General features: G+C 41.6%; 1 protein-coding gene across 13 annotated transcripts in view; it reads left to right on the top strand.

Annotated features, from left to right (window-relative positions):
• ATP2B2 (ATPase plasma membrane Ca2+ transporting 2) overlaps positions 1 to 23,645 on the top strand; it is a 412,410-nt gene that overhangs the window by 152,834 nt on the left and 235,931 nt on the right. For 3 of the 13 annotated variants that reach the window (XM_030501305.1, XM_032920206.1, XM_030501307.1), the window contains exon 1: positions 17,164 to 17,458. The exons of 4 other annotated variants lie outside the window; for them this stretch is intronic. The gene's annotated coding sequence lies outside the window, so the exon portion shown is untranslated. Of the gene's footprint in view, positions 1 to 17,018; positions 17,055 to 17,163; positions 17,459 to 17,544; positions 17,662 to 18,415; positions 18,644 to 23,645 lie in introns of those variants that run through there. 6 more of the 13 variants (XM_030501299.1, XM_030501301.1, XM_030501308.1 and 3 more) reach the window with 6 other exon arrangements.

Below are 23,645 nucleotides of genomic sequence, written 5' to 3'. Positions count from 1 at the left end.
CTGAAAGAACTCCTTGGCTTCAAAATGGGGATACTTTATGGTTTGCAGTGTGACACAGCATTGGACGGAACCTGCAGCACCTATATCCAAGCAGAAAAATTAAGTGAAACAAAAATTCCCATGGTTTTTCTGTCATGAGAGCATTCTTCGATAGGGGAGCAGTGTGACTCTCATAAAGACATTAATGTGGATGAGGAAGAGGTTTATTTGTCACTTGTGAATGAGAAACCTGAGTGTACAGGAACTTCAGGAGTGTGAGCAAGTATGCGATAGTTGTGCAGAGGTTAACTGTGTGATTCTTACCAGGCCTCATCTAATGTGATAATTACTTTTGGCACCTTTGTGTCTAGGCCTAGTTCATCCTGTGAAGATAAGGTAATAATTTACCACTTAACCTCATTCTTCATGTGCCAAATAACATAACAGTATAATAAAAACTTAGGCATGCAAGTTGGGAGTAAAGAATGGAAGCCCATATCTTGGGCAGAAGCGGTATCTGAGCAGTCATATAGGCAGGATCAGAGGGAAATTCTGCCTCAGACCAAGTCATGCACTTGCAAAGAGTCCCGTGTAAGTATTTTCACTTGGGAAGCTGAGATGTGCTATTTGTGCATTTCCAAAGAGGACATGGTTCAGTGTTGCTGTGCCTTTAGTGGCATTTTATGGTAGGCTCTATAAAGTTGCATGTTCCTAGTTAATTTTTAGTTTTGTACTGTTGCTCAGACGCACTTTGTGCAAATATGCTTTTGGACCAGACTAGAAGAAAACCCCAAAACCAAAACCTGAGACAGCTTTTAGTGTGTTTGAGATAGGAATGGCACAAGTGTACCCCAGATAAAGGGAATACTTAAGAATTCCTAAGGTGAAAGAGCCTGAAATTGCTACTTGGCATCTGAAGAGAAGGTCTAAGGTGTAGTCAATAGCTGTGTTGATGCTTTCTCCATTAACTCGAATGTGTGTGAGTTATGTTGACAGTTGAATAATTGTTGATATGTAAATAAAACTATTGCAGCTTTCTTTCCCTCTGCAAGGGCAGTTTTCATTTAATTACGTAGGAGAGAGATGTGTGGGGAGCTGGGGAGTGTTCATCCTGTGATTCATTCTAAATTTGCTTCCGGGGAGTGTTCATCCTGTGATTCATTTTAAATTTGCTTCCTGTGTGTTTGCTACTTGCCTCACTTAAGGTTTTTTTTCCTTTCTGCATGGCAGAATGTGCATTCTTCCTGGTTTTAATTGACCAGCTGGCATTTTCAGTCCTTCTGGAGAACTGAAGAAAGGTGAACTGCACCTTCTTTTCCAGTCACCCAGGTGGGCTGATACACTACTGCCATTTCTCACTGTGGCTGTTGGAACAACTGTAGAATCACCTTAATCATATTGTGTCTCTTTTATGGTGTGCTAGAATAAAAGTCATGAATTAACCGCTTCGATGGACCTTCACTCCTCTTACAGCAAAGTTTCACTCTACTGTAAATGCTTGGTGTTATGTCAGCTCCCTACAAGTAGTCATTATCACCTACACACTCGGTGTCAAGTGCTGTTTTCGAAAGAGATTAGTACCTTTTCTTCCTCCTCCTGCTCTTCCTCCTCCTCCTCCCCCATGCTTGCTCAGCTGAGTAGAAGAAAATCCAAAATACCGCAACCATACTGGAGGGAAGGTGGAAAATAATGCCCGTAGTTTGGTTGCCATTTCAAGGAGACAAATGGGATCCAGGATTTTATTCCCCATCCCTAGCGCTTTCATGCTGACCTAACCTCAGCTGGCATCAGGTTGGGGTGTTGGTCAAAGCAAAGTGGGGCCTTCAGCCTCCCAAAGCCTGTCGCACACTGTGGCCTGGCCGATGAAAGCCCTGGGTGTTGCCAGCTACACACTGTGGAAGCAAACGCTGGTATTTGCTTTGTCTGTAATAGGGAAGGGAAGCAAAACTGCAATCACAGTCACAATAAACCCAAATCAAAGGGGACCTTGAACCAGAAAACAATTTAATTTTTTTTCCTTTATACTGTTACTTCTGTGATATACCTGTAGGAAGATTTGGCTGATTGGACACTTATCAGTTGTTTGCCAATCATTTGGCAACAACCACTCATCCCTCTCTTGTAAGAGCATGAATTTATTGTCTTTTACCAGGAAGGACAGACAAAAAAAGAACAGTGCAGAGATTAACTTGGGGGAAGAGGGGGGGGAAGGAACAAAAACGCCATTTACTTTTTTCCACAGTTGCTATCCCATTCACTTGGACACTACCTGTGCCCCCAATGGCAAAACCCAGAATGAACAAGCAAAATGGTATCACAAAGGATAAAGTTAATAAAAATGTCCCAAGCAACACACAGCAGCATCAGTAACTCCTGCTTTTGTGAAATAGAACAGCAGCGTTCTGTGATTTCACTTGTGTTTGCAGAGGTGAGACAATGGAACAAGCTGTTAGGAAGTAGGAAATGCTCCCACGCTGGAGTGTGGGGTCGATTTTCTTCCCCATTTCTTTTGAATTTCCAGTCATGTCAGCACTCGATCTGGATGCTTCTGCTGAAATGGGCACTGAAACAGTTCTAAAAGCTTTTACATTTTCTTTTGCTTCCTGTTTAGCATTCCTTTGAAACAAATGGCAGATTAAGATCCCTTGCTTCTGTCTTTTCCTGCCTTTAAGCAGATTTGTGCAGCCAGGAGCATAGGATTTTATGTTTGGATAGTCATCTTAATAAATAAAGGCTCTATAGCATAGACTGCAAGATTTCGTAGAGAAATGCCATGTCACCAGCAGTCTGGGCAGTGGCATTTCAGTGTATTCTATGGAATTTTCACTTCAGAATGTTTAATAGGTCTGTTCCACTCCTCTTTTCTGGAGGAGTTTCATGTTTTCGGAGCAGAGTTTTCTACACTGTGGTTCTAACATCACTAGCGGTGTGCAGAAAGGGCAGCTCCCAGTTCAGTGTGCACAGATGAAATGCCTCTGTGCAGGCTGTGCCTTGCTGGGTGGATTGTCCTGCTTTCCTGCTGGGGTTTCCTATGGGAGCTGCTTTCCCTGCAAGCTGAGCACTGCATTTCACACCACTGTCCTGTGCAGGGCCTTGCTGGTGAGGAGCCCAGCGCTTGCTCTTGGCTGTGGGCAGCTCCTCCAGGGCAGAGAGTGAGCCCGTGCAATAAGGCTGTGGGCAGAGTTAAGGGCATTGCCTTGGGATGTGGGTTTTGCGGAGCGAGGTGGGAAACAATTCTGGAGGTGCAGAGGTCCTACTACCAGTGTCCATGCACAAGTGAAGTCCGTTTGGGACTCCTCCCCTACAGAAAGCATGGCTGTTAGTGTCACAAATGTTTCTCATATTTAAGTAGTTGGCATATAGATGAAACAAACTCTTCAGATCAGTGCTTGTTACTAGGAGCTCATGGAAGACAGAAACAGAACTGTAAAATGCAGGGGGAAGGAAGGAGGGGAAAAAAAGCCCTAATACTGGAGGATTTTTACAGTGTTCCGGAAGCACTGATCTCAAAGGTCTTTGTCAACTGAAAAGATCCTCTGTGTGAGGATTGGAGGACATGCTTTAGGTGTTGCTTAATGCATACGGAAACTTGACATTCACTTAACACGAAAGTTGTGTGTGTTCTGAAGAGCGGTGTTTGGTTTTGTTCTAAGAGATCCTAGTTGAAATCTGAGTAAGCAGATGCAGTTCAGTGTTACATCTGAAGAGACTTGGGAACAGAATTAAAATTGTAGGGGTAATTTTGACATACGGAGCAAAGAATATGGAATGTGGAAGGTAAGCAAGAAAAGCAGGAATTGCTCACGGGTCAGACGGCAGAGTGTGGCTAGCTGGGGCTGGAGTTCTGTCAGACCTCATTCTTGTGTTGGCTTTCATGCTTGGTAAGTCTGTGTTCTGAGAACTGACCAGGGTGTATGTAGGCTAAGAACTGGGATAAAGCCCCCTTGAACAGTTGTGAGTTTTACTAATCCATGAAAATAAGAAGTGTTAGGTGTTTTTAAGAGCTCGCTGAAGCAAGTCTGAGATCCTCCTCAGCTCTCTGTGGTCATGTTCAGCAAAGCACGGAAGATGAGCTGACACCTGAATTTTTGCTGCAGTGCAATAAAACTCCTCAGTGGTTTGGCTTCTTAATATTTATTTTAGACTTATGCAGTAGGTTGCCTGTGAAAGAGTTTCAATGCTGAAAGATTAGCTTGAGTATTTAGCAATCTTTTATTTGTCCTCACTGTACATTGGGGAGATGATCTATTGTGTCTATGTAGGAAACGGACATGGCGAAACTGAATCACTTGGTCAAGGTTAAAGGGAGAATTTGTGGTGGATGTTGAAATTAAATCTAGATCTTCCTAGCTCTGAGCTAATACTATTGCAGCTCGGCCATCCTCTATCAAGAAATCTCTTCGTTCATCATAGGCTTGTTTGTGGCTTTGGCTTCATTTACTGCAGGCACAGTCAATTTGTGGTATCCAACTTGGGAAACTTTCATTGAAAAGCTGTCACATAAGCAGCCTCTGTCCCCCAACCCCAAACTACTGAGGAGTTTGAACTCCTGTTTCTTTTAGTGCTGTGAAGAGTTTGGAGTTCATAAAATGTTAGAATGGAAGGTCCCTTCCAACCCCAAAACCATTGGAAGGATTGGTTTTTGGGTTGGAAGGGACCTCTCCACATTTCTTGTCAGCTCCTTTAGGCACTGGAGCTACTCTAAGGTCTCCCCTTAAGGAGCCTTCTCTTCTCCAGGCTGACCCCGCCCAGCTCTCTCAGCCTGTCTCCAGAGCAGAGCTGCTCCAGCCCTCGGAACATCTTCATGGTCTCCTCTGGACTCACTCCAACAGCTCCATGTCCTCCTTATGTTGGGGAGTTGTTACACAAGTGTGAGTTTAGAGCTTGAAAGAGCCTCAATTAATGTTTTAGTTGAATGGAGAGGAAGCACTTTATTTGAGGTGGTATTTCAAACAAGTGTCTTGGAGGTATTTTCTGTATGAGGAGTAGAACTGAGCTCAGAACTGGCCATAGACCTCAGTGAAGATGCAAATAGAGGAGTCATTGGATAGACAAGGACATGCTTGCATTGCTTTTAGGTAGAACTATCCAACCTACTTTTAAGTGTCTGGCTGGAAAACTGGTAATATAGTTGGACAGCATGGAGTTCAGCACAAACTAGTTGCTCGGTTCTTCACTCAAGTGTTTTTCAGGATGATGTAACTGAACAGAAGCTGTGCTAACTTTCATTCTTCTACAGCTAAATATACATCTCTAGTCTTGTTGAGCTTGAGCTGATTGTGTAGTGATGAAGAGAAGAGGCAACATTTTATGTAAGGCGTGTGTAGGAGATCTGAGCAAGATCTCCACAGGGATCATATTAGAGCTTATAAATGTGGAAGCGGTTATTTACAGATGAAGTGCAGAGTGAGAGGAAGGGAGTAAAGGATCTGAATCTCACTGTTACATTATCTCCAGAGAAGTGCTGAGTATCGCCCGATTTGCTCAGTATATAAACTGAAATTGATGCCTGATTTCATTAGATGCCAAATCGATGAAAGATTGGCTCTTGGTTTGAAAATCAAGACTTCTGACTAATCTCACTCTTGATGCTTTATCTTTTTAACAGCTTGAGGTCTGAAGCCTTTTAAAAAAAACCCTAAAAATCCAAACAGCTCATTAAAGCTATCATTAAATCTTTGTACGACTGTGTTACTTACACTTGATGCTGGTTTTCTGCATGTCCAGTATTTTAGCTCCTCTTGCTGGATGCTGAGCAGACAGGTACTGTGCAAGTCACTAGTTGTATTGTAATATAATTACCTAGATTGGTTCTGGTAGGGACAGAAAAACTGAAGTGCCCGGCCTCCATTTCCTTGTACTGGTTACGTGTTTCTTTCATTGACAGAGAAATCACTGACTGACTCTTCTGGTGCCGATTCTGCAAACACACAGCACATTCTACTGATGCAACTTCATTGCAATCACCTTCTCTTTTCATATTGCCCAAATAAATCTTTTTTTTTCTTATCACAAGTGAGGTAATTTTGCTCTTTACAAACTGTGATTTCAGGAGCTCCATCCTTTGTTCATAGTGATTATTATTATTTTTACCTTCAAGAAAACACAGGATCCAAAACTTCTATAAATTAAATATCCTGGTGTAGATTTTTAGTTTATTGCTGTTATATGTGTGATTCGTATGATTCATGTTTTCCCACTGGATTCCTTAAATACCTTGAAAGGTATTTAATGCACCTTGAAGGATTTCAAGTGGTTTCTGATATTATCCTACATAAATCAGGGTCACCCTTTTATGGCTCTTTCTCTGTTCAAAGTAGGTAGACACACAGCTCCAATGTGGGAACAGAATCATCAGCACTTGGTGTGTAAACAGAAGAAAAAGTAACACTTTTTGATGCCTTAGTATCTGATTCTTTGGGAATGAAAGGTAAACGTTGATATTATTGATGGAATGGAGATAACTGCGGGTTTGGACTGTGGTGAGGTTTTTTTGTTTTGGTTTGGGTTTAGCAATGTAATTGATTTTAAACTGTTAGAATGTATTGCTATAAAATATGGAGCATTTCCTTATCCACACAGTTTTAGGCTGGTCTCTAGTTACATTAGGCAGTTCCGTAACTAGAAATTGTATTTGCTGAAAGGATTCCACAAGTGTTAATGCAAGCAGGTACTCTACCTTCCCCAGTGCATTGAGTTTCTTTCATCAGTTGGTTTACAAATGCCTCCTTTCACACCCATGGAAATGATGTACGCTAAAGGAAATGAACTTACTCTGATTCTTAATAATGTGATAGCGTTTGTGTTTATTTCTGTGTAAGTATATGCAATTTATTTTTAGTTTAGACTGTGAGAAAGTAAGTGATGTAAAATGAAGTTCTGTTTTCAGAAGTGTCAGAATATTTTTGCAGTCTTGTGGGGAGGAAGAAGAGGCATCACAAAGATGCTTTTCCAACGATTTTAGCACACAGATACAGGAAATGGGGTTTTTTAAATTTCCTTAATGACACATGTTCATTCTCATACCTATATGTTTGCTCTGGAAACTGCTCTGGACTATAATGGAGTGGTTTGTTTTCTGCTAGCATCAGTGGCAAGACTGCAGATGATGTTACTGAGAGTATGGCTAGAAATCTGAGGTGGGATGCGTGTTTTGGCCTTTCACATACACACTCATTTAACTAGAAAATGGTCTTTCTGGCAACCAGGGGATCCCATTTTCTTCTAGGGCAGAATCCTTTGCACAACTAAAGGATCCTGTATGTGCATTAGTTGAATAGGCTTAACTGTGGTCTTGTACAGCATCGTCTGAAGTTGCTGCACATTTTTCCCAGTTAAGCCTGGGAATGTGCTGTTTTCTTCATAGCACATGAAATTGCTTTCGGGAGCTGAAGGTGCTGTTACCTGCTCTGCTGAGTGCACTGGATGGAAGATGGCTCAGGTTGCTGGAGAGCGACCTCTGAGGCAGCTCTAAACCAATTTTGAGCTCTTGAAGGCAGGTTCGGTGGAGTCAGCTAAAACAGGACAGCAAATGAGTGCAAACACGTCAGGGGCACCGTGGGCTGCACCGAGTGTGGTGTGTGATCACTGACTGAAGGGCACCCCAGGATTTTCATAAAGCAGGGAAAATCAAAGGCTAACAGCTTATGTAAAATGTTTCTTTGAGAAATCGTTGCCTCTTTTAAAGGATATTTGAGCTCAGCATTTTGGTGTTTCTTTAGAGAATTAATGACTTGAAAGTCAGTGCTAGTGTTTATCATCTCCGTGGTTGTCAGAAGCTTGTATTTGAGTCTTCTCACCTCATTCACAGAAATTCCAAAAATTCCATTATTTTAGAAGTGGAAAACATAGAATTCTGAATTATGTTTCCTCATATACTTTATTATTTGTTGTTCCTGAGATAGAATTAATGAAATGGCAAGAGGAAAAAAAACCTCAGTGGGATTTAATTTTACAAATAATATGCTGAGGGTTCTCATCACTACTTTATCTAAATATAACGCTGTAAGCAGCCCAGTTGCTTGTGAATAAGATGATGCTTGGAAGCTACAGCAGCTCTCAGGAAACCTAATTTTCCTCTCCACAAATCGAAGTTAGGAGTATTAAATATAATTATTATGGAATATCCATGTTTAACTGGTTTATGGTATGCAAGCACAGAACATTGAGATGTCTTCAGTGAACTAAGTTGAGGACACGATGCAGGACTGCAAAATTTATTTTTATCCTCAAGGTCAACTAACATCTTTGAACACTGACATCAGTGTTCAGGAAATATAGGTCTTAATCCTAACCTTGAATGTAATTGTCTGGTTTCACTGTACACAATTTTATACACACACACAAATACATGCATTGCTTATCTTCTTTTCCTTGAGCATTTGAATATATAAGCTGTATATTTTTAGAGACTGGAATGTCTGACTCAGACAACAAACCAAGATATCCAGCAAAGGTATGTAGTTCATCTTTGTAGGACAATGCTGTGTAAAAAAAAAACCCCAAACAGACTATTCATAGGCAGAAATTATTAAGGAATCTTTCCAAATAATTTCTAAGAATTAATACTATTTCAAGTAGAATTTGAGTAGCAGCTACTTATCTGATGGTGATGGACGCTTTCAGAATTAACTAAGCTGAAATGGCAGATGAGTGCTTAATGGTCTTAAATTATCAGACCATAACAGGCCATGCACAAACCACCTTGTAACAAGTTAAAGAGGAAAACACTAGTTTACAAGTGCTTCAGATTTTTTCCCTCTTGTTCCCTTTTTTTGGAGTGATTTAAATAAACTTTGCCTATTTATTTTCTTAACCTTCCAGTGAGGCTTTTGTATTAATTTGCTAGTCATTTTTAAAAATATTATTATTTTTTAATCATCCCCCATTCTTTATATGTTTATGGAGATTTTATGTTAGCATATTCACATATTGATCAGGTAAGGGCATATGCCAGGGAACAAATAGTGTGGTAGTGTGTGCCAGCCTCAGCTAGGCAGAGGCTGTTGGGATTTTATCACTATGATCTGCAGTTTTATTACTGGACATTAAGACATCCAACAGATTTATTTGGTACAAAAACCTTGCTAAGAGATCATGACCATGAATTAGCTCTGGAAAAAGGTCGTGGTGATGGACATCCAGATGGACAAGTTCTGGTTAAGGCCTTGAGTTCTGGTGAATTTGCTGCTGGTCCTGGAACACTTCCCTGGGGTCCCTTTAGCTCTGGGAAGGGGATTTTGCCGGTGTTTGTGATGTGAGCTGACAAATAACCCCCAGGGAAATATATCATTACAATTTATTCCCCCTGCAAAATACTGTGTCCTGTTCTTTGGGCTTTAAACAAGGTGTCCCTTCCCTCCTTCACTGTGAGCATATTCCTAGTTTGTGAGCACTGTTGGTTTTTAGGAGTGATGAAAAGAGTGACAATTATGCCTCTAAGAAAAGGTAGCTAAAAATCTAGTAAAGAAATCATCCAAACTTCATAGTCTGCGCTCACTGGTAGGTTAAACCTGGGTGTGATCCACCCTGACTTACCACAAGTAATAAAAGTGTGTTGGGTTCTTTCTTCTTGGCCTTTTGTTCTTGTATTGCCTGGCTTCTTTACAGCATCCCTGTGGGCCAAAGGAGATGCTGCCATGCATCGTTTGACCCTAAATGCTTTTGTGACCCATTTCTGACCGAACACAACGATTTTTCTTTTTTGAACTCTTTCTGAATCAATAGAACTTTTCCTGCTGGTGAGGAATGTCGTTATCTGCAGCACAGGAATGTTGCTGGTGAAAGATTAGTTTAATAACGCATGGTTTGGAGGATTATTTCACTTATGGAAGTACTAGGGGCACACACAAAAGGATTGTGTTTGGATGTGGGTTTTTTCTAGAGTAGATATTGTGGGTGTGTTTTTATCTCCAGTAACATTTTCCTTCACAGGTAGCATTTTTCCTGCACCAGATTGTCTCTTTTATTCTAGAACAACATTGCTGTTTTGGCAAGCCCTTAAGCTCAGTTGCTTTCAAAAATTCTGGCAAAATTGTCATTGTTTCATAGTCTTGAATCTGGGGTTAAGAAATGGCTCATGGATCATGATGACATGGTTCAGTCCAGAAGCCAAGCACGATGCCTAGCTGATCCTCATTTAAAAGTGTATTTTTATTTTATATACTCTGTATATTTGTTACAATAAGATTTGGGTCTGATATTTAGTTTAACATTAATGTGAATAAATATTTTTGTGCTAATTATAAGTTACATTTATAAGTAAATATTCATTATTCCAGTGCCTACACCAGTAATTCTTTAAACTTTCATATTGTAAAGCTCAGAAGAGAAATCCCTTTGCTAAAGAATTTGAACACTTATTTCAAATCTATATATAATTGTGAATACAAATTCAGAGTTCTCATAGTATTTTTATATATAAATGCCACAAGCAGCCATCAAGATAACTTCAGATTAGGTTTGACTCTACAGTTGTTTGAACTCTTGGAACGGCTTTTGTGAGAGGTATTCCCAGATGTTCTAGCGGAAATGAAAGGACCAGTTTGTTGGGGTTAATATTTCAGTTTTGTTTTGGCTGACGTGCATCCAGTCTGTCAAATCCCTTCATGAAAGGGAAGGGCAGGACAGGTATAAAACATTTTGGAGCGTACCAACGCATTCCAGCCAATGCCAGTGAATCCCTCCCAAGCAGGGAGCTGGTCTGCGTGTCACTGCAGCAGGGAGGTGGTGGCTGCCAGCCCCCCTCAGGGCTGCCTGTACTGATGTCAGCCAACCCAACAGCAGGAGCAGGTTCTAGAATGGGGAAGGAATTCTGAAGTTAATAGTGCTTTATGTGACGGGCAGGCTCCGGTTCCTTCTTGCCATGCAAGGAACGTCAAGAGCTGCATGTCTTTTAATTGGGCTTTGCGGCCCTGCAACAAGGAGAGACTGGTGGGGTTGGGGTGTGAGGACAGCCCCCTCGAGGGGTGGCTCTCTGGTCCCTGGATGGGGCTCCTGGATGTGCACGTCACCGTGCAGGGTGATTACTGGCATTCGTGGAACAGGTCACAGATACCCGCAGCTTAACAAAGCTTAACAGGTCAGATTGCTTTACCCAATAAGCTATACATAGACTTTTATCTTATTATATTGGAAAAAAAATACCCTCAACAAATAGAAGTAATTCCCTCAAGGTGATTATTTTCTAGGAAATAGGTATCCTACTTGTACTACTTGCTGAGCTATCAAAAATCCTTATTAAATAGTTTGTTAAAATTTCATTATCCCTTTTTAAATGTTGAGAGTGATTGAACCTTGTCCCACTGTTATTTCCGTTTATGTTAATCATTTGCTTTTACTAGAGTAATATATTAAATAATGCTAGTACAGGCTTCAATTCTTAGCCATTTGATATAATCTTAAAAAAGACTACAGTGGTACCTACCTTGTCAGTCTAATGAGATTTACAGTAAGGATATCAAAGTATGTATGAAAAATCCATATATTGAAGAATGAAAGCTTAAAGAATGTCTTAAAAGGGGGATACATTTTCTTATTAGTATTATTAGCAGGCCATATTTGTATTTTAATTCTCTGCTATTATTTATTACTGTCTAATCTGTCTGAAATATGACTGAAACAGTTGAGCAATTTAAATAGGCTAATGTTGGGTTTCTTTTCTAAGGTGCAATCTAAGGTCATGGTGTGACCTAGCTATGCAAAGGTGGTACTTAACTTGAGATTCATATCCATATCATAGTCATGTGCAGTTTTATAGTAAAGGATGCTCCTTCTAATGCATCCTGACTTTGCATATATTTTTCCAATTGAAGATAAGTAGTTTTCTGTACAGAGAGTTAGCCAGTAAGAAGGAAAAACAACCTCTGTAAAATTGTACTATTTTGCATCAGTGATATCAGGAGAAGGTACTGAACCAAAATTCTTGTTCTAAACATCTCTGTTTTTTTTCTGGGAGAATGGTTTTAGTGAGGTGGGGAGATGGGTCCATGTAACTCATCTCTATATACAAAGTTTCAACCTCATTTCCAAACATCTATTTCCAAAACCTAATGAAAATTAGGTTGTTTTAAATCTGTAGTCTTATGCAATCTAATGTGATCCTTTTTAATTGTAGAATCCTGTAATTTGAATTTAAATGTCAGTATCCTACCAGCGCCTCTTAAGGACCTATAATCTCCATTAGGACCAAAAAAGTGGTAATAGGAGACCGAAGACAACGTGTAACAGTCCCTTCCAGAACACAGAGAAGGGACCTTGTATGGTGGAAAGCCACAAATGATTTTGGAGTCCCCCTACTAGTACCAATAGATCATGTTAAGTCAACAGATTAATGCTAGAAAACAATTGGCACAAGTCCCTTTTCAAAGACTGGCACATTTATGGGGTTGAAATCCATACTAAGTGAAAGGGTTACTCCTAAGCATATTGACTATCTCGTTCTTCAGTTCCTAAAAGTTGTGGCACTTGCTGATTATTCTTTAAAAAGGCCAGTTTGTTGGTTAAGATTTGTTCTTAGTGTCAAAAAAATTATTTCTCTCATCTACATGTGCTATGGAAGATAGTCTTTAAACTAAAAAGAAGGTGGAATGCTTGTATAATACTGTTTTCTTATTCTTGGGTACATCTTAGACTGTTGAGATCATGAAGAAGCTGATTTCATCTGTGGATTTAGGTTTAGCTGTATCAGATGTTGCAGATCCTTACTCTAGCAAATACATATCACTTTGGAGGAGACCATTATGATGCTTCTCTCTCATTGCTGTGGTGAGGCAGTGGCAGTGAGCCAGGTTTACTTAAACTTTATTGGGAAGCTCAGGCTTGTTAATGCATCTTCCAGTTGGCTCTGCTTTCCTCAGGTTTTGTTCTTCTTGAAAGGGCCTGATGACCTTTCTTCCTGCTCGGGTGATCCTGAGAGTCTGGGTTTGTTTTCTAAGCACTACTGCTGGGGCAGGGAGAGGGCAGTGATGCCAGCACAACCTCACAGGCATCTGCTTGTTTGGGGCATGGCTGGTAGGGAATGGAAGAAGAAAAAATGGTGTATTTATAGATACCAGGTGTTAGAAAGTGAAGGACGGGAGGTAACTGCAGTGTTGGCTGGCTGGTAGGTTTCCTTTCAGATATAGAGAAAACCAGGATTCTGATCTAGGACATGACCTGACAGGGACTGCAATAATTTATCAGTCAGAACAAGAAGTGATTCGTACAGTGAAATAGATGTTGTAGATGTAATAAAACAGTTCAAGGCAGCTCTGAGCTTATGGGTTTTAAATGCATGCTGCTTATCTCCTAACCTCAGTACTTCACTGAGTAGACTCAGGTTTGTCAAAACCTTCCCTCAAAGGCAGGAAAGAGTTAACCAGTCAGGCAACTTGTAACTGCTGTAATTTAAACTAGGAATATACTTATTTTATAGTTAGGGAAATTGAAGCACAGTGGGATCAAGTGACCTACTAACATCTCCTAGTCAAGAAACAGCAGGGCAAGTCCTTGAATTTGAGTGTTCTGAGGTCCCTCTCCTCTACTTCTTTTATTAGGTCATGTTGCTTCCCAGGATAACAACATGTTTGCGCAGTTTGGAAATGCAAGCTGTTTCTTTGCAGAAATATTACTGCGGAATGTTACAAAACTGGAGATGCACCGAGTCTGAAAACAGCTTTAATTCTTGTTTTTAAAACGTAGCAAATGAGATTTAAAAATATGAAAGGCTGCCAGTCTGCTGTTTAAGTATCTGGGTTGTGATTAGAAAAATGCTAGAAATGAGCTGGTGATTTCCAGCACTGTTCCTTTGATAGGACAGCCTTGCTGAAAAGGAGGTCTTGGTCCCCAAGATCCTGAAAGAGGAATTAAAATGATGTTTCTGCGTTTCCTGTCATTAATTATCTCAAAAAGACCTTGAAATGTGCTTCTGAAGTCTGTCAGCCCGGCACATACGGAATGAGATTTTTCTCCAGAGAAATGAGGTGGACTTGTTTGCCTCTGAGTATCTTCTGAGTTGTTGGTTGAAGTTTTACTGGAGAAGCAGTTTTTCAAGTCGCGTTTCAAGCTCAACAGCCAAAGTCTCATTCTTTTCCTATCTCAGAAGCATTGCTGTGTTTTTTTAAAACTAGTCCCAAGAAGCATCTTTCTATTTGCCTTTCCATTTTTCTGCTCCATTTCCACTCCTTGCCCCCAAGTTAAGGTGTTAAATTGTTCTTCTGTCAGAGCTAAATAATATGCCACTGGATGCTTTAATAGGCATGAAGACGCGCTGACAGATCTTCATTTCGGGAGAGGCACTGTTCAGATGTTCTGTTGTTTTGCAGTGCTTTGCTGTTAAATTTGATGATGGAATATCTAGACAAAGCACCAGCTGACACTGCAGCCATTTTGAGTTGCACATGCTGGAAGCCAACCAAGTTGGAATATGTTACTTTTTTCACAGTTGTATTTAAAAAGGTAAAAAAATCCCTCTACAGCCCTTAAAATTCTGAGGTCAGAATATTACTATGGGTGCTATGTGCTGGATGGCCCATTTCTTGGGGTGGAATTGCTGTTTTAGCTTTGGTTGTAGGATACCAGTGTATCTGCCTGCTATGTACAGCAGGTATTCCTTGTGCTCTGTGGGTTTGTAACTGAGAGGTAGCGAGCAAGTCCCAAGCCTTGCAAGCTGGAACCTCCTCCTTGCTGCAGGAACCAGATGACTTCCTGCCTTGGCCGGCAGGAGGGCTCGTGTGCAGCAGAAGAGTTTGTGCTTTGTAGCTTTAAGTAAGGACAAATAGAATGTGACTCTTCATTGATAGCTTCTTAATTCCAACCCAGTGCAAGCTCCCTGTGGTGTGGATGCTGCCATGACAGAGTAGTTCAGTTCTTACTCCAGCGAGTGCATCTCCTGGGCTCAGCACTGGTGGTTGCCCAGGTGGCAGCAGGACAACAGCCTTATGCTTGAAGTACAACCAACACTAGTGGTCAAATACACACAGCACAGTGGACAGGCTCCAAACTGATAAGCCTAGCAAGAAGGTTAATAGCTTGTTCATCATTGTACGTGGCACGGTACGTTTGAGGCCCTAGCTTAAATGAGTACAGGGAATATTCATGAGAGAAATTGTTCAGTTGGACTGGGTAGATAATAATAATATGTTCAAACTATTTTTCCTTTTGAACATTTTTTAATTATTATTTTTCCCCTCTTATTCCCTTGCCTATTCTGCTAATCAAAAAGAAGAATTAGAGTATCTCCTGATTAAGTATAATGTAGGCATTATGGTTCCCTACCCAGGCTGAAGTTCCTGTGGTATGCCACACAATCTTTGAGAGCAGCAGTCCTCAAACTGGCAATAGTCAAATGTATGGAACAAGTTTTATACAGCATTTAATTTCTTTAAACCATTCCTCTCTTCATCCAGGAAAGACAGGTTAAAAAAATCTTCTGTAATGTATTTTGGTACTGTGTCAATCAACCTTTTATTGCTTTTTGAATAATATTTAAAATTAGCAGCCAAATAATTGCAGATTATCTTATTATTTTCATGGTTTTCTGACAGAGCAGTCAAGGTCACCAACACTTATGGGTCTTGGACCTAAGCAAAACACATCTTAGATGTAAGAGTTTTTTGTGCCATTCCTGTTTTTGTCCGGTGCTGGAGTTGAGTTTGGAGCCTGCACTCCACACTTCTTACAGCTGCACTTGTACTAAAGACTTGCTGAGAAAAGGGGACATGTCTCTGCTTAATATAACACAAAGTCACTGTATATAGTGTCCTGGCATGTGTGTAATTGCCTGTAGCTTACTAACGATAAAGGCAGTTTCACGTGAGAAAAATCTGTATCGATCTTGGTCCTGATGTACATTTTATTTCATTAAAGAAATGGATTATCACAGATAAAACTCCTGATCAATGGTCCTGGCACTCGCTCTCTCCTTTTTTTTTTTTTTTCCTTTCTTTCTTTTTTTTTTTTTCCTAAATCGCTTCCATTTTGGTGCAGTGCAGTGCTTTTGGTTTAACCGGCTGAATTGATATTCTGAGCAGCAAGTAAGGCAGGATGACAGAGCACCAGCACAGCTACTCCCATCAGTGCTCCAGGAGGGACGCTCCGTGCAACTGCCCACCCTGCCCGAGAAGGAGCGCAGTCACGAACCACTGCTGTCCTGGGCTGCCACAGGAAAGGTTCCAACTTTGATGTGCACTGCTTTATCCCTCCTTCAAGAAAAAACTGATGGGTTTCTGCGTTTAGTCACTGTGGGGATTGAATGGTTTGAGGTACAGAGTCTGAAGTTGCAGTTTGAACACAGTACATATACTGATCCCAATTTACTGTGAAAAAAAAACCCCAACTCTTTACACAGAAAATGTGGTGCTTTTTAAAGGACTGATGTCTCTGTCTTATTTTTAGTACTTGGACTTTTTTTTCTTTTTTCATGGCATTCCATCAAAAAAGCCTTTTACATTTCAGAATCCTGCATGGCTAATAGTTCAAAATAACAGGTAGATTTCTTTAAAGACATATCACACAATAGATGGTAAGAAGCTCTAAATAAAATGCACTGATTCCTCAGAGTGTAAGGCTGTCATTTTCAAGAGACAGAGTGCTGTATTTTGTATGTTTAAAAAGGAAAGGAAAGGGCAGATAGCTCCTCTGGCAGCACATATGGGTTTACAGCGTATGCTAATAGGATCAGATCAGATTAAACAGGAGGATATTTTGTGTGCTTCTCCTGTGTGGGTTTTGGATTGTGGAAGGCATGACAGAGACACAAACACCACAAACCCATCACAGCCCTGCAAGCAGTTTTTGGTATTTTCACAGAATCAGCATTGTTCTTGTATAAAGAGAGGGAGATAAGGCTGTGTTTTAGCAAAGGAGGTTGTGAAGGGATTGCAGGAGAGCCGTGTGTGGTGGCTGCTGTCCGGGGTCTCCGTAGGGAACAAAGCTGGGGGAGCGCTGGGCTGCGCGCGGTGGGTTTGCTGCTTCCCTCCGTCCCCTTGCCCCTGCCGTACACAGCGTTTCCTCTCCCCTCCCCTGACCCCCCCCTTCTCAAATGATGGCGATAGGACTTGACAGCCCTTGTCCTTGAAGGTTTCTCCCGTTTCTGAGTAAGTGGCATATTCCTGGTAGCTTGCCATCTTCCGTTTTTGTCATTATCCCAGGGGAAGTATTAAAATCACAAACAACAACATGGTGGTTCAGTCCATTTTCCTCGCAGAGAAACATTTCCTTTCCCTGCCTATGTCTGCCGTTCGGTCCCCCGCTCCGGCAGCCGCGCGGTGCGGGCAGTAGGCACCCTCCCGCGCGATGGGATGGGATGCGATGGGATGCGGGGCGCGCTGTGGCCCGGCGGAGCCCTGTGGCTCCCTCCCCACCTGCCCGCCGGGTGGTACAGTCTGCAGAGGGACTCCTGTAATGTACCGCAGCTCGCCCAGCCCGCGCAGATGCCGAACCGCGATTACTCCGCTGTGTAATTGAAATCCGTTCGGATTTGTGATGATATCTTAGCCAAGTAAGTAGCGACATCCACAGCATGAGAATAATAATGATGATTATGATGATAATAATAAAAATAATCTTTCCCCTTTCCGTTCTGAGCTTGTTTATTTGGCAATTTGCTTCTCGTGGAGGCGCAGGCTGATGAGAAAATGGTGTGGAGACTGAGTCTGAGTGATGCCTTAGGTTTTGGTTCGTGCCCTGTGAATCTCTGGAAAGGTAATGCTGCGACTTCTGTAGATTATTCCTTAAGGTCAAACAAAAACTGCATGGCTAAAAGGCACTCTTGCATCGGAAGTCATTCATCGAGGTTTTGTAGGTTGAGATTTCTGTATGATCTTGTTGTTGTTTAAGCATTATGGGCTTGATTTTGATTAAATCTGTTATTTAGTGAGGAGGAAAACACGTGGATGCGATTTTGCTTTTATCATTGCTGGTAAGGATCGGATGTGCCTTTTTCTTTCAGAAGTGAAGTGCAGATAAGACACTAAAATGGGAGCAGTGCAGCTTGACTTTTTTCCCCCTAACTTTAAGTAATGGTCTCTTATGATAGGAAAACACATTTCTTGTTAGGAAATATGTAATCTTCGGCTGGGTTTATTTATAGAGCTGCTTACAGTTTTCCAATATGTATGTTTGAAAGTAAAGGGCACACAGATTAAAAAACCCCCAATGTTGCCTTTCTGTTGCAGTGGATTAGAAAATGCAGTTGAAGAAACCGGGGATTTTATGTATAATTTCTCTTAAGCATGCATGATGTATCCTGTGTTAAGGTGGGGAAAGGCTCTTGATGGTGTATGGTGCAATAATTAAAAATTCTGACAGCTTTGTATTTCATTATTATTTATTTATTAATTTCTAAAAGAAGAATCCGCTCCCAATCCAACTGCTGCATGAGAAAGCTTTTGGCTGTTGATGAAACATAGAACGCTTTAACAGAAAGCATAAGATGACAGGAGTAATTTCCTCTTATGTAAAGGGAGATGCTGTGCGCCTGATCCCTGCCTGCGGCGCTGGCAGCTCGCTGCCCGGTGCTCCCGGTGCTGCGCGAGCTCTGCCCCATCCCGGATCCACCGGGGTCCTGCCCAGCTGGGGCAGGTGCTCGGCGCGGCGCGTCCTTGCCGAGGGCTGGGGGCAGTCCCGGAGCACTTCCGCAGCGGGAGCAGATGCTTAGCCCCGTGCTTCCCACACCTTCTGGAAGGTAAGGATGGAAGTTGCTGAAAGGGAATGTGGATTCGTTCGTGGTAAACCTGCTCATTCTCCCATTCCCATGCAGCCAAAGAGCTGCACGCTTTTTAGGACTTCTGGGCATTTGACCTCCTGATTACATTCTGTTAGAGACTCTGTTAAAGGATTGCAGAGCTGTTACACAAGTTAGGATGTTTGAAAGATGGCTGGCACACTTCAGATGGAAAAATTGCACTTTTATTGCTGGGATTTGTGGTTAATGTGAGATATATACAGTATGAAATTGATGACGGGGGCTTTTATTAGTCTTCGCTTAGTAAAAGGAGGTTACAGATCTACTTCATAGTCCATGTTGGGTATTTTTTATGTTGAGATGCATTCCTGATTAGCATTTAATTTGTGAGAGGTCATCCATATGCATGACTGGCTCTTGTACCTTGCTCCGAAATCACTGTTTGACCCGGGTATCCAGGGCTTTGATCACATACAGCTTTTACTTTGTTCACCTTCCTCTCATTTTGGTCAAAATTGCTACCTGTGAAGGAGTGTTTCATATTTTCCCTGTAGTGCTGGTAAAATGAACAAGTTTGTGAATAAGGCAGTAAAATCAGGCTTGGAGATAAGTTGTGCATAGTAATGCAGCATGAATATTTTTATCCTTTTTGTGTGTGTGTGTGCCCCCCTTTTTCATCCTTTTCCTACATCTTCATTTCTGTGGCGGTTGGCCCACATCAGTGGTAAATGTATTTTCACGGAAAAGATGGGTTTTGTTTTTTCTGTTGCAAATGCTCTTTCTCATGCTTTCTGCTTATTTAAAAAGGTTTCATGCATGTATGTTCAAAGAGCTTGCTAGAGTTGCGTGCTTCTCAGTGGGATTACAGGTTACAGAAGACATGGTGCTGATGACCCAGGTATCATGCTGTGCTTTTAAGAGCTTCTATGAAGTGACTTTTCTGAGTGCCTTTTTCTTCTAAATTTCATGTTGTGTATGAAGGAAACCATTTTCAAGGATGATTTTTTTTTTCCCCCTCTCGTCTTCCCCATCATTTAAAATACACAGGTTCTCTTTTGCGGTGCTGTTGAATTTGGGATGCAATCATTGTTTTTTAATCCTACTAAAAAAAAAAGATTCCAGTCTGAATACTGATGGTGGGCTCATACATTCTGCTGGTGTAAGAACGTGACAAGTGTTTTCACTTTTTCATTTCCATCCTGCAGTTCACACTGTCAGATGTCAGTGGTGTATGTAGTAATCCCTTGTTACGTTTTGAAATACATGTAGAAGTCGTGACCTTGTGACTATCTCTCACGCTCCCTGAAACCCCATTCTACTGCAGTAGGACTCCAGCAGCCCATAGTTCTGTAAATTGCACCCCCCTCCCCCTTTTAAGAGATGTAAATACTTTTACAGGTCAGACTTAAAATAACGTTCTGAAGGGAAGAAAGCGGTTTTGTGTTTGATTCACCTGACTGTGGAACCCTGCAGAGAGCAAGCTTGCCTTTTGCCAGGTTCTTCATCGTGTTTTCAAGGAGAGACAAAGAAGGGTATTACAGTTCACTGGAATTTAGCAAGTATTGCTCTGCTTTTCTGGCTGATGGCTGAAAGCGAACAAAAATTAATTACATCTATATTATGCATTATCAGATCAACTGCACACCCCCCCCCCAAGATTAAAATGACACATTTCTGAATAATTTCAATACGTCAGTTGTAAAAGGTGTTTAAAAAAAAAAAGCTAAGGATGATTATGATTAAACCATCTGCTCCTAGAGAGGTGTTTTTGTTTAATTCGTCTCCAAAAACGTGTTGCTGAAGACAGGCTCTAGTGTGCTTTCATGAAGATTCCTTTCCTGTGAGGCAGGAAGGAAGCAGTGAATGCCCTGTGGATGGAGGCTCCCTCTCTGCATGGCTCAGCTGCAAATCCAGCACCAGGAATCTGTGTGACTGGGATAGTTCTGTGCCTCTGCAGCACCTGCAGTCCAGGCGCTGGGCTTGCGATGAGGAAACCTGGGCTCGGAGTTAGCTTGCCAGGGCTTTATGATGCACAGCAGGGAGGCTCAGCACCTGAGACTATGGAATTTATCCTTGGGTATCACCTGTGTGTCCATCATGCTCAGAGATAATATAGCCTTACTGGAACGGTTGCATAATAGAACAGTATTTCTGCCTAGATAGGTTATGGTTTGTAAGTACACATGAATAAGGGATATATAGGCTTATATAGGCTGTATAGATATATAGGCTTTAACTTCATACATAAAGCAATGCAGATGATCAATAGCATTTCATTTTAATCTTTATTTTAAAGTTTGCCCTGTTGTACAAAGCATAAACATACGGTACAATATTAAGAGCTGTGGGTTTTTTGTTTGAAGTTTTACTGGGCTTACTCATGTCTAGGGGAAAAAGCATGTTTTGAATGTTGTTTTTCTTGATATATTATCTTGTTTTATGTATTAAGACTGGAGATTTGCAGTTGAAGAATAAGAGTCAATTTATAACGGAAGGGTTGGGAATGAAGCATATTTTAAAATAGCCCATTAACAGGAAAATATTTCTAAGAGGCTGGCATTGCTGTAAAATGCAGGACATGTTCCTTCATAACACTGCAGACCAGTGAAATATGAAAACTCAGAAGTGTGGGTGCCTGCTTGAATATCAGACTTTGCAGAGTTGAGAAATGATAACCAAGTTACAAACTACTTCCCTTCTACCACATCGTGTATGAACAAGTTCATCCTGCTCGTAATACGTTTTGCTTTGGTTCTGAAGCAGCCATTGTACAGTTAGAGCATACGAGGGCTGTGCATCATTCTATCAGAAATCCTAGAAGCAATTCACGTGGAAACCTAGAAGAGGACCAACAGTAATAATTATGATTTATTTGAAAGAGTTTGTCCAATTTTTAACCTACTGTCTCCTTTGCTGCACATGTGGCGAAGGTGAAATGGGGGTAGAAGCCAGCTGACTTCAGAGTCATGGGATCACAGAACAATTGAGGTTGAGAGGAACCTCTGGAGATCATCCAGTCCAAGCCCTCCTGCCCAGAGCGGGGTCACATAGGGCAGGTTGCTTAGGGCTGTGTCCAGTTGGGTTTTGAGTATCCACAAGGATGGAGACTCCACAACCTCTCTGGGCACCCTGTGCCAGTGTTCGACCACCCTCACAGTTTTCTCATCTTTAAACGGAATTTCCCATGTTTCAACTTGCTTTCACTGCCTTTTTGCCTTTCACCAGGCACCAGTGAGAAAGGTCTGGCTCCATCTTCTTTAGTCCTTCCCATCAGGTGTTTATACACATTGGTAATGTCCCCCCGAGACTTCTTTTCTCCAGGCTGAGCAGCCCCAGCCTTCTCAGTCTCCCGTTTGCATGTCAGGTGCTTCAGTCCTTTTATCATCTTCGGCCCCTTCATTGGTCTTGTTCAGGAAGTCCATGTCTCTTGTACTGGGAGCCCAGCACCAGACACAGCACTCCAGAGGTCTCAGCAGTGTTGAGTGGAGAGAGAGGAAGGCTCCCCTCCCTCAGCATGCTGGCAGTGCTCCGTCTAATGCAGCCTTTGCAGTGAGGACGTGCTGCTGGCTCACCTTGGGTGCACCAGGAACCCCAGGGCCTTTTCTGCAGAGCTGGTCTCCAGCCAGCTGGCCCCAGCCTATCCTGCCTGGGGTTATTCCTCCCGAGGGGCACTTCCCTTCGCTGAACATCCTGAGGTTCCTGTTGGCCTGGATATCTTTACAGAGAAGAGTGTACAAGTTGCAATTGAAGTCCAATATATTGTATGAGCATCCTAGATGCAGTTTGGTATGCATATCAACTTAATGAGGATGAAAAAGGAAAATCAGTGATTTAGGTTTACTAAAAGCTTATTTTACGTATAAGAATGAAGACTCACAGCTGATGAAGTAATTTCAACCGATAATTTTGTTCGCTGCATTTCAATTAAAGTGAGTTAAAAATAAAGCCGTATGAAATGAATTAAAAATAAAAGGAATTTTAGTCCAATACGATTTGAATCTTGCTGAAAGATCTATCACACAAAATGAGGAAACAGGACATAGAAGATGCTTATCTGTTAGATGTTGGGCAAAGAGAGATTTTGGTACAGTCATCTCCTGTCCAGTTCACTGGCCTCCCCAGCTCCTGACCTCTGGAGATTAGTTTGGCATTTGAAGTAAATGACACTCCTCATATATACACTTCATCTATGAAGATTTTTACTTAGACAAGAGCTGTCTTCAGTATGATAAGTTATCTTCTGTGCTCTTATTTGAATTGTGCTCCATAGTACAATTCACAGCAAACTTTGTACCTCAGTTTAGGACAAGAAACAGCATTTTAAATGTCTTCAAGGTTTCTTCCCTCTGTATACCTCATCCAACATCCGATAAGACAGTTCCCACCTTGCTGAGGTAACAGTCAGCTTACCACAATTTTTAAGTAAAACTTAAGTAAACTGCCCATTGGGCTGATTTCACAGTTCTTTTAGGTGAAACTGAGTCTCTCTGTGTACTACCATAGCACTGTCAAAATGGGAATTTTGTACTGGCCTTTAAACATTAGGCCAGATAGAGTCAGTGTTAAACATTCTGGGAGAAGTGTAAGTAGAAATACCTCTAACTTCTTGCACTAGCCAAGAGGCTATTTGAAGCTGGTCCCGTGTGTGAAGTGTAGGCTCATGCTGACCAGGAGTAAGAGCTTGCTGCCAGGGCCAGCACCCTCCGTCCAGAGGAGCTGAGCCAGCCAGTTGTTGTAGGTGATGCAGGAAATGTCAGCTCACACTGGACTGGGATTCTGGGGTTTATTCAAGATCCAACAAGTTTATTCAAGATCCATACCCTGCTTGATCTCACATGTAGGCTGTCCTAGCCATCCCCTGGCATTTGTCTCCATGCGTCTCAGAACTCCAGTATCTCCCCTTACTACCATGGTCTTTTGTTCAGTCTTCACTGTTTCTATCCTGGGCACCTTTCTTTTCTCGAAGACCACTTCTTTGGGGAGCACTTCTGTTCAGCCTCCT

Source organism: Strigops habroptila, chromosome 11, assembly GCF_004027225.2.
Source record: "Strigops habroptila isolate Jane chromosome 11, bStrHab1.2.pri, whole genome shotgun sequence".
In the NCBI taxonomy this organism is placed as follows: domain Eukaryota; kingdom Metazoa; phylum Chordata; class Aves; order Psittaciformes; family Psittacidae; genus Strigops; species Strigops habroptila.
This window is presented reverse-complemented; position numbering and strand designations above follow the sequence as displayed.